Source organism: Narcine bancroftii, chromosome 1, assembly GCF_036971445.1.
Source record: "Narcine bancroftii isolate sNarBan1 chromosome 1, sNarBan1.hap1, whole genome shotgun sequence".
NCBI lineage: Eukaryota > Metazoa > Chordata > Chondrichthyes > Torpediniformes > Narcinidae > Narcine > Narcine bancroftii.
This window is the reverse complement of record NC_091469.1, coordinates 113,073,683-113,087,356: the sequence shown is the minus strand read 5'-3', so window position 1 is coordinate 113,087,356 and position 13,674 is coordinate 113,073,683. Positions and strand designations below refer to the sequence as shown.

The following is a 13,674-nucleotide window of genomic DNA, read 5'->3' as shown; positions in this document are numbered from 1 at the left end:
CGGTAAAGGCCCTCAATAGGGGAACGTCGCCATACTGGTTGCTCACTCCAGTGAAGCATCAGGAATACAAATTCTATTTGGTCTTGTTTTTCCATCAATGACAAAGCTATGGTGTTTGCACCTGACTCAGATGGGAGCTATTTACAAAGATCTGGTGAGGGGTTATTTTAGCTCGAGTTAAAAGGGAGAGTGAATTTCCTTCCCTGGCAGTAACTGATGCCATGCAGAAATTCAAAGGGACATTTGGAGTCCAGCAACACCAATACCATAAAATAAAATGAGCAGTAAATCACAGCAAAGACTTCTCACAGGCAGCAAAACAGCCAGGTAAAAAGCACAAGTTTTGACTAAGATTTATAATTTTTAAGAAAGCAAAATAAAAATTTGAATATTAGGATGAGTTTATGGTAGAAGCTAAAATATTAAATGTACGTATACAGAGCTGTTGTCATGCCCACACTCCTGTTCGGCTCCGAATCATGGGTCCTCTACCGGCATCACCTACGGCTCCTAGAACGCTTCCACCAGCGTTGTCTCCGCTCCATCCTCAACATCCATTGGAGCGCTTTCATCCCTAACGTCGAAGTACTCGAGATGGCAGAGGTCAACAGCATCGAGTCCACGCTGCTGAAGATCCAGCTGCGCTGGATGGGTCACGTCTCCAGAATGGAGGACCATCGCCTTCCCAAGATCGTGTTATATGGCGAGCTCTCCACTGGCCACCGTGACAGAGGTGCACCAAAGAAAAGGTACAAGGACTGCCTAAAGAAATCTCTTGGTGCCTGCCACATTGACCACCGCCAGTGGGCTGATATCGCCTCAAACCGTGCATCTTGGCGCCTCACAGTTTGACGGGCAGCAACCTCCTTTGAAGAAGACCGCAGAGCCCACCTCACTGACAAAAGGCAAAGGAGGAAAAACCCAACACCCAACCCCAACCAACCAATTTTCCCCTGCAGCCGCTGCAACCGTGTCTGCCTGTCCCGCATCGGACTTGTCAGCCACAAACGAGCCTGCAGCTGACGTGGACTTTTACCCCCTCCATAAATCTTCGTCCGCGAAGCCAAGCCAAAGAGAAGAAAGAGAAATGTACAGAAAACAACACAAAAATTTAAGTAATTGACTGCTTTCAATTCTATCTGAAGAAATTATATTTTTGAATCTTGAGAATAATTTACAAATCTCTTCACAAATAATTAAATCAATAATTTTGGAAAGTTACCTGGGGAAGACTTTGATACTGTGTTTTGTGTAGAGGTAGGTGTACCCTTGACAGCAAGTTCTTGATTTTGAATTTACCAACATGTGTATATTCAGAATTTACATTTATTTTATACTTTAATGATGGTATTTTCCATTTTCCATTTTCATACTAGGTGATCAAAGTCCAAGAAATAATCTTCAGTCCCTAAAACCAGCTCCAAACCTTCTCCCGAGTTGTTTGAGATTATCACTGTTTCACTCACTTCATTCGTGATTTTGTCACTGTATTTTTACTACTGATTAATTAATATCTTCGATTTGAATTTTGTTTTCCAAAGTCTTCCTACATTTGGCTTCCTCTTGCCTCTGAGGACAACAGAGTCTATAGGCCTTAGAAATTTCAAAACTCTGTTAGTTCTGCCCCTTTGATCATCTTGATTTTAATCATTATTTTCATTCATTTATGACTGAAAGTTGGAGGACAATGTTCCCTCTAATTTTTAGTTAGTCAGTGTGTGTAAACTAGCGCCTTAACTTCAACAATTTATTTTTGTCACTTCTTCAAAAAAACCATTAGGCTCATGAGGCATGACCTACCCCTCACAAAGACATGCTGACTATCCCTGAGAAGATCGTGCTTCTCTAAATGCTTGTAAAATCATATCCCAATGAATCTTCTCAAATAGTTTGCTCACCACTTCCTTAAGACTCACTTGTCTTTAATTCCCAGGACATTGACATCACCAGTGGGTGAGGACCACACCAGCTAACTCCATCAGAGGGGGTCACACCAAAATGACTGCCTATAAAAATTTTGTGTAGTGTTTCAGCAGAAATCTCTTACTTTTTTATAAAAATATCCCTATAGTTATAACAACAAAAACATTTTTCATAAGCCCAGCTTATGGACAGACCTGGCGTTATTACCCAATTACAATGACATTTCAAATCACGTGGTTTCATCTGCACGCGCTACAAGCACACACTGTTGTTTTCGTTATTGCTGGTGTTTTTATAATCACTGCTTTTGTCAAAATTTCTGGTGTTTTAGCTGTAATATTGTGGTAATCACTATTTGTGAATCCATATCAATAGATTTTTTGAGAATGAAGTAGTGGTTAAAGAAAAAGAAGGAGAAAAATCAAAAAACCCTTCCGCTCAGTTACTAAAAATGTTGTAACTAATAATGTTGTAATTCAATGCAGAAGGACTTTACAAAACAATTTTGTGGTTAGTATTCAAATAATCTAACCCTAATTTAGTAATAATAAAGTTTAACATTAATATTGTGTTCGCACTCGCATGCAGTGAGTGAAAGAAGAGTGAGTTGAATCAAATGACTTTAATAGAACTCTTGCAGGTGTTTAAATCCCACGGAAACCAATGGCGCTTAAGACTCCCAGGACCTTTATGACATCAGTTTCTAGGCTGTGGGCTTGCCTTGCACCCGGAGCTCACAGTCAAATCTGCCACGGACTTGCCTGCGACTCTGTGAGTCGGTTTGCCTGTTGCATGAGCGAGCCACCCCCCCCACCCCCATTACCAGCGTTAGGAGGTGTGGAGTTCATGGCCAACACCTCTTTAGTCTGTTTGGGTGGCCGACCTTGTTGGCATGGGGATGGTACAGTCACAGTGTGTTTCAGGTCTAGGTGTACTGGCTTGAGGTGGTCATTGGTGATGGTCTCCTCATGGCTGCTCATGTCAAGGACGCATGTGGTTCTGTTCCAACACACCACCTTGTACGACCCCTTGAACGGCCTATGGAGTGGAGTCCAGTGCATGCCTCTGCAGACATAGTCGCAGACGCAGAGGTCCTCGGGGAGAGAGGAAGGTGTCGGGCCATAGCACAAGTATTGGACAGGAGCCAGTGTTCCTACCTTCTCCTGGAGTCTTGTGAGGACTGCCGCGGGTGTCTCATCTGTGCCATGGGTCACTGGCACAAACTCGCCTGGACCATCAGTGGGGCGCTGTATACCAACACTGCTGAAGACAAGGTTCAGTCTTCTTTGGGAGTTTGTCCACCTCAGTGGCATGCCACCAGGGCTGACTTCAGATGCCGGTGGAAACACTCTATCAGGCCATTGGACTGCGGATGGTAGGCTATGGTGTGGTGCAGCTGGGACCCAAGTAGCTATGCCAGTGCTGTGCATAGGGTGAACATGAACTGTGAACCCCCCCCACCCCACCCCGTCTGAGGTGATGTTGGCAGGTAACCCAGTTTGCAAATGAGGTCTCTAACACAGGACTCTGCAGACATGTCGGCGAGCAGTATGGCTTCTGGCCACCTTGCCCCCTGGGAGACCAGCAGTGGACTGACAATGTCCACAAGGACATGCTCAAATCTCCTGTCCATTGGCTGGAAGGGTTCAAAGGGAGGCCTTCTCGTGCATTTAGAGTTTGGAGGTCTGGCAGTGTATGCACCTCTTGGCCCAGTGCCCAACTAATTTGCATAGGCAGTGCCAAGAAAATCTATCTGCCACCAGTTGGATGGTTCCCCAAATCATGTAGTGCGTTGAAAATGCGACACCTCCAAGTGGCTGGAACAATGGGTCAGGGTTGGTCTGTGAACACGCTACAGAGGAGCTTGCTGCCTGCTGTGCCAATCAGGATGTCTTCAAGTTGTAGGCCCAAGACTGTGGTGCGGTAGGTTGGCATTTCTTCATCCAGCTGCTGTGCCTTGGTGAGCGCCACGTAGTCCAACCCTGGGGACAGAGAATGCAACAAGTGGATGGAGATGCAAGACAGTGTATTGACCACGATGTTGTTTTTCCCAGAGATGTGTTTAACGGTGGTGTATACTCTGAGGTACAAGGACTGCCTAAAGAAATCTCTTGGTGCCTGCCACATTGACCACCGCCAGTGGGCTGATATCGCCTCAAACCGTGCATCTTGGCGCCTCACAGTTTGGCGGGCAGCAACCTCCTTTGAAGAAGACCGCAGAGCCCACCTCACTGACAAAAGGCAAAGGAGGAAAAACCCAACACCCAAACCCAACCAACCAATTTTCCCCTGCAACCGCTGCAACCATGTCTGCCTGTCCCGCATCGGACTTTTCAGCCACAAACGAGCCTGCAGCTGACGTGGACATTTACCCCCTCCATAAATCTTCGTCCGCGAAGCCAAGCCAAAGATACTCTGAGATGTACTTCAGGTGGCATTTTTGCCATGCTGACCAATGGATGTGACACTTTGGCAAATGTGAAGTTGAGGGGTTTGTAGTCCATAAAGACCGTGAACTCCCACCCATCCAAGAAATACCGAAAGTGTCAGATGGCGAGGTAGAGGGCTAGCAGTTCCCTGTCAAAGGCGCTGTATTTCAGCTTCAGGGTTCCAGGTGCCAGCTGAAGAACATGGGCTGTTTCCACTGTCCCTCAATTAGTTGTTCCAGCATGCTGCTGACTGCTGAGTTGGAAATGTCAACTGTGAGGGCTGTGGGCACATCCACCCACAGGTGTACCGGGGGGTGGGTTTGGCAAGGGTGTCCTTGGCCTGCTCAAAGCCGCTGCTGATTCCATGTTCCAGGTGATTTCCTTGGCCTCACATAATTCAGGCTGCTGACAGTAAGAATTGGTGATAAAAGTTGATTGTGCCCATGAACTCCTGTAGGCCTTGACTGTACTGGGCCTGGCAAACTGGTGTATGGCCTTGACTTTTGCCAGCAAGGGAACCGCTCCATGCCAGTTTATGAGGTGCCCAAGGAAATCAATGGCCGACTGCCCGAACTGGCACTTCATGGAGTTGACAGCCAGGACATATTCACTCAGGTGGCAGCAGAGTTGACGTAGATGCGACCAGCTGGCAATCAGGATATCATTGAAGTAGATGAAGATGAAATCTAAGCCATGCCTCATCAAGTCCACAAGCAGCTGGAACATCTGCACCGCATTCTTGAGTCCGAAAGCATCCGCAGGTACTCGAATAGGTGTGACGAGGGCCATCTTTGGGACATCACTGGGTGGACGTGTTTGGTGATACCTGTGGACCAGGTTGGCCTTGGAGAAGATGCATGCCCCATGCAAATTGGCTGTAAAGTCCTGAATGTGAGGCACTGGGTAGTGGTCAGCTGTGGTGGTGTCGTTGAGCCATCTGTAGTCGATGCATGGCCTCCATCCTTCAATCGACTTTAGCACCATATCCAGCGGAGAAGCCCACAGGTTTTCTGAGCACCAGATGATTTCCATCTCCTCCATTATCCTGAGTTCCTCCTTGGTGAGGTGGAGATTGTTGGGTGGGAGCCTGTATGTCCGGGCTTGTAGCAGTGGTCCTTGAGTGGGAATGTGGTGCTGGACACCATGCTTAGGAGCTTCTGTGGAGAACTGCAGTGTAATAATGGTTGGGAACTCCACTAGTACTCTGGCAAATTTGTTGCCTGACAAAGTCACAGAGTCCAGTTGTGGGGCCGGTAACTTGACTTGCCGAGTGAGTAGGTCTGGAAGGTCTTGGCATAAACTAGGCACCGTCCTTTGAGGTCCACTAGGAAGGAGTGTGCCCGGAGGAAATCTGCAGCCTATAAAGGCTGCGACACTGCTTCCAGCATAAATGACCAGATGAAACAGCTGGAACCGAACTGTAGTGGGATGGTTCATTCACTCTATGTGCGAATACTGCTGTTGTTGGCAGCGATGAGCACCAGTCCTGACTTCCTGGCATGGGTGTCATGGCTCAAGGTGTGGGAGGGGTAAGACACTATCCTCTACCCCTACGTCTATGAGAAACTTTCACCCAGAGTGTCGGTAAGGGAGGCTATCATGGTGGTCAGCTGCCGTAGCCATTAGCGATGGCTGGCCCTAGCATTTCCCAGAAAAGGACAGGGTGGGCAGCAACAGTGGGCTCCTGAACCCCACTTTTGGTGGTAAAAACACCAACGGTCTGAACTAGGGTCGATCCCTGCTGTGGGTGTCACCGGTTTCGTTAGTGGTGTGGGGAAGACCTGGGCCTTAGGCTGTGATGCAGCATCTTGGTCGATGGAGGCCCCGCCATGCTGCTTGGTGTGCCACAGGATACCTGCAAGGACCGTTATTTTGCGTGGGTCACTGAAAATGTTGTCAACGATGAAGAGGTGGATATCATCTGGCATCTGCTCAAGAAAGATTTGTTCGGCTTATGGCTGTCTGCTAGTACTAGCATCTCATTCGTTAAGGTGAATGGTGCATGGTCTCCTAGACCATCCATGAGGAGCAACTGCACTGGGTGCTCATGGCGGGAAAGGCCAAAAGTACAGATCAGGAGGGCCTTGATTGCTTCACAGCTGTCCACAACCATTGGCTAATGTAGGAAGTCAATGATGCAGCCTGCTGTTTCCTGGTCAAGTGAACAGACCACATAATAGACCTTTGTGGCATCCAAGACGATTTGCCTGACATGGAATTGGGCTTCAGCCTGTTCAAACCAGACCTGCAGCTGCGAGGTCCAGAAGTTTGCAGTTTCAATGAAGCTGCATTCTCCATACTTGAGCCAGTCATCATTGATCCCAAATGCCATTTGGACCATCGGGGTCACCAATATAGTCACATTAGGCACAAAGCAAGCAAAAGAACGATGGAGAGTCTAAAGTGAGTTGAACCAACTGACTTTAATAGAACTCTCGCATGCACTTAAATCCCTTGGATCTCGATGATGCTTGCAACTCCCGGGACCTTTATGACATCAGCCGTTGTACCCAGAGCTCTCACAGTCAGATGAGCCGTGGACTTGCCCACGACTCCATGAGCCCGTTCGCGTGTTGCGAGGGTGAGCCACTACAAAATCAACATTATCAGGGTAAACATTTTTATTTCGACTTCTATTGTTTTCTTACTGAATTTTCACTTTAACCACTTGAAACTATGTAAGTACATTTAGGCTGTTGTGTGATATTGTAATTTAAAGTTGTAATGTTAATTTTGCTAGTTGTTTATCTCACTACAATCCCATTACATCAGTGATCGACGGGAATTACAATTTGTGAGTAGCATTAGGTACAAAAAAACATTACTAAGGATTCTGTATGGTCTGATAAGGGAGGAGATCCATGGAGGGGGAAGGGGTGTGGCAACCCCATGAGTTACTGCACTGGGTAACGCCAACCCAAGTGACACCACTGTCACTGGATTCTCCCTATTAACTTTTTGAAACAGGGGCCCGACATCTTCCATTTTCCAATCCCCCAGTACCTCTCCTGTAGCCAGATAAGATACAAAGATCAAAAGCTCATTGCCAATGCCCCAGAAATCTCTTCCCTTGCTTCCTGTAGTAACCTGGGGTACATCCAACTTAAACAATATCAAGCTTTAAGAATAAGATTTTGTTAAACTGTCATTTCTCTTTGCACAAGAGGCAAATATTTCCTTTTCCTGTTCTCATGGTAAATGCCAAAGGTAGAATGGGGTTTTACTTTTGATTTGACTCTTAAACACCTGAAGTTTATGACCTCCAAGACTGAAATGTGTTTTAAACCCCAGTGTGCATTTACTCAATCCATAGGAGGTGCTCTTACTCAAAATAAGATGATTCATTGTGAAGTCAGTTAATAGGCAGATGCGAGTGCCGACTACTGCATCAATTTTAACTAGTAACCTGATCAGAATGATATGAGTACCTTGATGTCACTTCTGTACGTGCAATCGACCTGCTGTTCATTACGTGGTCTTTTGTCCAATCTCAGAGAGAAAAATTGAAGCATCTCCTGGGTCAATTCGAAAATGTGGAGTTTGGCACAAGATTATCTGGATTCTTATAAAGTGAACATGAAATATTCTATAATTCCTGTCATTAAACAAAGCAACATTTTAGGTCATTAATAAAATGAGTCTTTCATTTGATAAAACTAGATCGTTATGAGAAAAACAATGATTTTGCTCAATAAATGTCCAAATAATGGCATTGACATTTTATTGTAGATTCTGACGTTACCTTTTGATCATTGAGTTTTGTGGAAAATTAAAAGACTTCCAAATAAAATAAACCAATGACAGTCCTATGAAGATACATGATGCTTGAGTTGCATTTAAATGGAGGAGTGGAATTTTTGTCCATCTGTACCTGCCCTGAGGAAGCTGCACAACTGAAAAGGGACCATCTAGTTGAAGTTTTCTGACGTGCATTTTACCCATGCTTTTGTATGTGGTGAATATTAATTTGGAGGTGTTGATTAAATCTTGGCTGAAATGCATCTTGGATATGGAGCAGAGAACAACTATGGTGCACTGGTGGTGATGAAAGAGAATTGTGGGTGGATTTGGTGCCAATTAAATCAGTTTTGGTCTGGATCTACAGTATTTTCACTCTAGTGGAATATTATGATTCACCTGTTACACGCCTTGGAGAAGAAGCTCAGTATAAACCAATGTTTCACTTTGTCAAGGGTATCCTGTTAAAGTGTATTTAACAGGTATAAACAATCGCAACATGGCAGTAATGTGCCTTATTGACTACTACCCCGTGACACTGTTCTCCACCATTATAAAATGCTTCGAGCATCTGGTGATGGAATGTATGAAAAAACACTTCCCAGAGATGCTGGACCCATTTCAATTCACCTATAGAAGAAACCATTCCACTGATGCTACTATAGCCTTGTCCCTTCTCTCTGTTCTGACCCACCTGGAGAACAATGCCTCGTATGCCATGCTGCTATTCCTCGACTTCAGTTTGGCATCGAACACGATCATTCCTGAGAGACTGTAGACTCAACACCCCTCTCATAACTGTATTCTGGATTTTCCAGCAGAAAGAATACAGTCTGTCTGGGTCGATAGCAAAGCAACGAGCAATGTCACAATAAGCACTGGCACACCTCAGGGCTGCGTGCTCAACCCACTTCTGCTCCCACACTACTGACCCATCAGATCCAGCTCCAACAGTGTCATCAAGTTTGCAGATGACATAACAGTAGTTCATCTCATCAGCATCAATGATGAGTCACTTACACAGAAGAGGCGGGAAATCTCGTGAGCTGGTGCGAGAGTAACCACCTAAGTCTCAACATGCACAAGACAAAGGAGATGATCGTGGACTTCAGAAGAACCAGGAATGGCCACTCTCCATTGCACATCAATAACTTTGTAGTGGTGAGAGTAGAAAGCAGCAAGTTCCTTGGAATTCACTTAACAGGTGACCTATCATGGACACACATCTCCTCACTTGTCAGGAAAGTACAACAGTGACTGCACTTGCAGAGAAATTGAAGTGGGAAAGGTTACCAGCCACAATCATGTCAAGCTTCTACATGAGCTCTATCAAGAGCATCCTGGTGGGCTGCATCATAGTGAGGTAATGTTGTTGCAGAGAAATACATTCAAGTTCAATCCACAGGACCATAAGAATGGTAGAGAGGATCATCGAAGTCTTCCTCCTCCCCATTGATGTGATCTACCAGGATCATTGCCTGAAGATGGCATGCAAAACATTGATGATTCCTTTCACCCCATGCACAGCATATTTCAGCTTCTCCCAACAGGAAAGAGATACAACTACCAGGCTAAGAAACAACTTCTCTTCCACGGGCAGTGAGAATGCTGAACAATGGAACTACTCACACTGACCATCCAAGACTTTCATAGTTACAAAACAATATTTATTTTTTAAAAATTTGTATATATGAATATTTGTCCTGCATTTATATTGTTTGTTCATATGTATATTATGTCTGGTTGTGTGTCTGCATGTTGTGCACTGTAGAACGGAGTACGCTGTTTCATCGGGTTGTACTTGTGCAATCAGGTGATAATAAACTTGACTTGACACATTATTAAATCTGACAAGTGAATGTGTGAAGTAGGTAAAAGTTTTTGCTAAGTTGATCTGCTGAATTTGCAGACACATTCAGAAATGTAATTGCAACAGATGGTCTGATTATAAACTGAAGATCTTATTGGACTATACAGTGAACCATAACTCAATGTCTAGGTCTATTGAACATTCAACATCTTTAACATATTTCCTATTCAATGCTTATTAATTCTGTCCAGAAATAGATTTGGCATTAATTGTTCTGTTTTCTGAATGGCAGCATTAATAACTGTGTAAGAAAAATAAGATTTTTAATCTCTAATTATTATATTGAGGAGATTTCATCAATTTTCTCTTCTTCTAAAATGGAAAGGCTTTTGCAGAGTAGTTAATTCCATTCTAAAAGAGGGGCATATGCTAATTATTGCAAAGTGTACAATTTACAAGTACAAATTTAAAAGTTTCTGGAATAAATCTTGACTCGAGCTAACAATTGCCACATTAAATCCCTGTGAATAAAACTCCTACTAACTCTATCATGAGACAACAACTATTGCTGACCTATGACCAAATTGGCGATAAATATTATTCTCAAAACATAATCAGTTCTCCTATTCTGTGGGAGGCAACTCAGCTCCTAACATCCCAAGGTTTTTTCCACAATTTACAAATCACATCCAGTAATGTGATTAAATATTGTCCACTTGTTTGGAAGAGTGAAGCTTGACAACATCCAGAACATTAGCCCATGTGAATGGTACCATATCAATCAATTTAGTTCCAACCCTTCACCACAAGTGGCTGAACAAGATACAGTTCATCCAAAATCTCTTCAACACTGACAAACCAACAATGTAACCAAAGAATCAAAGATGGCAGATACATTGGAAAATTACAACCTGGTAGTTCTCCTTTTTAATGATATGAAATGTATTAAAACTTAATAACAAATGCTACTACAATTATCACAAGGTTTAGAATCTTAAAGCAATTAGGATTGTGAAATTTATGATATGAGTGAATAAAATTTATTTGAGATGTTAATTTAAAACCAATTTTGACTATATCGCTTAATATATTTTGCACAAAACTTCCCTTTAATAAAAGATTTGGGTAAAATTGTTTGCTGTAACTTTCTGATCCTGAAAGGTGCTTCTGTATCAAAGCTGTCATCTTTAAAGGTTTTTATTTTAGAAATTGGTTTTTCTAATTCAGTCTTAGAAAGATAATTCTATTGATCCCCTTAACAGCACAATTATGTTGCATGCCTTGGGTCCTCTCACAGGATTCCCAGTCCAAACTAGTATTAGGCCTAAAATGTCCAAACTAGGCAAAATTAGAATCAGAATCGGGTTTATTGTCAGAAACATGAGTCACAAAATTTGCCGTTTTGTTCCAGAAGTATTAGGCAGAACAACATACAAAATTAAGATAAATTACAGTACCCTAAATACAAGATTTAAAAAAAATAATTTGTGCAAAAAAGAGAAAGAGAGGGTCCATAAGTTAATTGTCCGTTCCTAAATCTGATCCTGGAGGGGAAGAAGCTGTTTTTGTAATGTTGAGCATGTGTCTTGATGCTTCTGTACCACCTTCCTGATGGTGGCAGTGAAAAAAGGGCATAGCCTTGGTGGTGAGTGTCCTTGATGATAGAAGCTGCTTTCTTGAGGCACTGCCTCTTATTAAAGACATCCTTACTGGAGTGTGGACTAATGCCCAACCTAGCATGGTAATGACCATGGTTAAAATATGTGAATTATTGGGACTTAGAAACCTTTGGTTCATAGTTTTAATTTAACGCCTGCTGTAGGGCTTGATGCAAGGAGGAAATAGTTATGTTCTGTTCATCGCTGCTTACATGCAGGATCTATCTAGCAAGCAGCATAGTCTGCAGGTGTGCAAAGAAGCAATCTCCACCTCACTTACACAAAAGACTGAATGTGATGTCAACCAGAAAACTAAAACACCAGATCTGGCCCATTGGGATCTGCATTGCCATGCCTGCATTACGTCAGTAATAGAACCAGGCTGAGCTTTGTTTTAAACAGGGATGACCACTTGTTTGTTTTTCGTGTAGGTTTATCGTTTCTGTTCCTTGTCAGACTTCATTCCTTTCAATGTTGATTCTCAGCAGTTTGACAGCAAAACTGTATAACATACTGTAGGGCTTTAATGCAATTGGGAATATTGGACTTATTAGGGTTTCTTTCTCCATAATTTATATGGTTAATAAATGGCCATGGAATCCACCTAGTGATAAGCTAATAATATTTTGTAGAGTTTTCTTTCAAATGATAAAACAGATTAGTGAGAAACTTGAAGACTTTAACCTCTGTTAGATTTATCTATGGTTTAAGGACCACATATAGATGGAGTCGAGGATGCAATTTATACACGGTCAATTGTGTAGTGGTGGATTCTGAACTGAATGCCTAATCTCAAGATTCAAAATTCATTCATTCATTGGCATGTGATGAAACAGAAAATACATCACACAAAATTTCCTTTACTCCACCGTAATGAAAACAAATATTTGCCATCAGCAGACATTGCCTAGTGTTCCTTACATTCAGAGAAAGAGAAACAAATTGGAGAGCCACCAGAGTCACTGAGTGTCTGTGGATTTGCTTCCCGTGCTCCCGTAGTCTCCGCATCCTCACAGCCTTCAGTCCAACTATCGACAACCCGAGCTCCAGGTCTGAACATCCAACACAATGTGGAAGCCTTCAACGCCCGAAGCACCCTCTTGCATCCCGGTTCCGATACCTGGTACTCCTTCAGTCAGTCTCAAGCCAATCTCCAGCATTCCACAGCCTGGTGTAAGTCCTTTGACCGTAGTAGCCAGCAGCCCACAGCCTGTGTGGGATCCTCGCCTCAAGTCACCAACAACCAGCTGCTTGTGTGTTCTTCAGCCTCAGAGCCCCTCTTTGGTCCACAGCTGTGGTCATCGTCCTATGGGTCGTCTCCTCTGCTTCTCTTTCTCAAACAGGGGGTGGTCTCCTTGTTTTCTAGTGCTCTGCACCAGTCCTCTGCTTCCCTGGAGTATGCAACTCCTCAAGGCCGCTGCCAAACATAGATGCCGCCATCTTGGGCCCAGACCCCATGGTGGCAAAATTTTAAAATTAATCAACTTTGAAAACTTTAACAGTCCATTTAAAGCCGGCACTAAGCCGACAGCAGTCAAACTGGGCAGTTGCACCATGGAGAGGACTATCTCTTTGCTCCCCGCTCTCCATGGGTCCGCACCAGCAGCATTGCTACCTTTACAGCAGCTCTGGTAACACCCCCATTATTTTTCTCAATTTCAATTTATGGAGTAATCTTCAGACTGGTTACATAAGTGGCAGGGATCCAGTGAATGATGGGGAGTAGATAATGCTGGGTGATTAGGATTCAGATCCATTGCTATTCCGATGTACAGGACCTTTCTGTACAGAAAGTGACTATGGAAAACATCCTTGAAAAATGTTAACAGTCCATGCCATTATTTCTGACATTTTGAGTGGTTGGCTGCCAATTTAAAATGGGCGGCTCAGTAAGAGTACCTTCATTTTTTTAGTGAACAGTAGTCCTAAAATTAAGTCTCATTATTAACTTTATAGCCTTCTATTTTTGAGGACAAATTAGTGAACTCACAGTTTGTATTTTAATATGTGATGTTATTTACTCTTCATTTCAATTGAAACACACAGATCTAGTTTTACTATTAATTGCAGCCTTACTTACTATTTTCTAGTTTCACTGTTACCGACTCATAATTTT

The 13,674-nt window shown here is 43.4% G+C and overlaps 1 long non-coding RNA gene across 4 annotated transcripts in view; it reads left to right on the top strand.

Annotated features, from left to right (window-relative positions):
* Window positions 1-13,674, top strand: part of LOC138762804 (uncharacterized) — a 311,006-nt gene that overhangs the window by 271,419 nt on the left and 25,913 nt on the right. The window contains exon 1 of one of the 4 annotated variants that reach the window (XR_011357174.1): window positions 6,843-6,963. The exons of 2 other annotated variants lie outside the window; for them this stretch is intronic. This is a non-coding gene — a long non-coding RNA (uncharacterized lncRNA). Of the gene's footprint in view, window positions 1-6,842; window positions 6,964-13,674 lie in introns of those variants that run through there. One more of the 4 variants, XR_011357166.1, reaches the window with a different exon arrangement.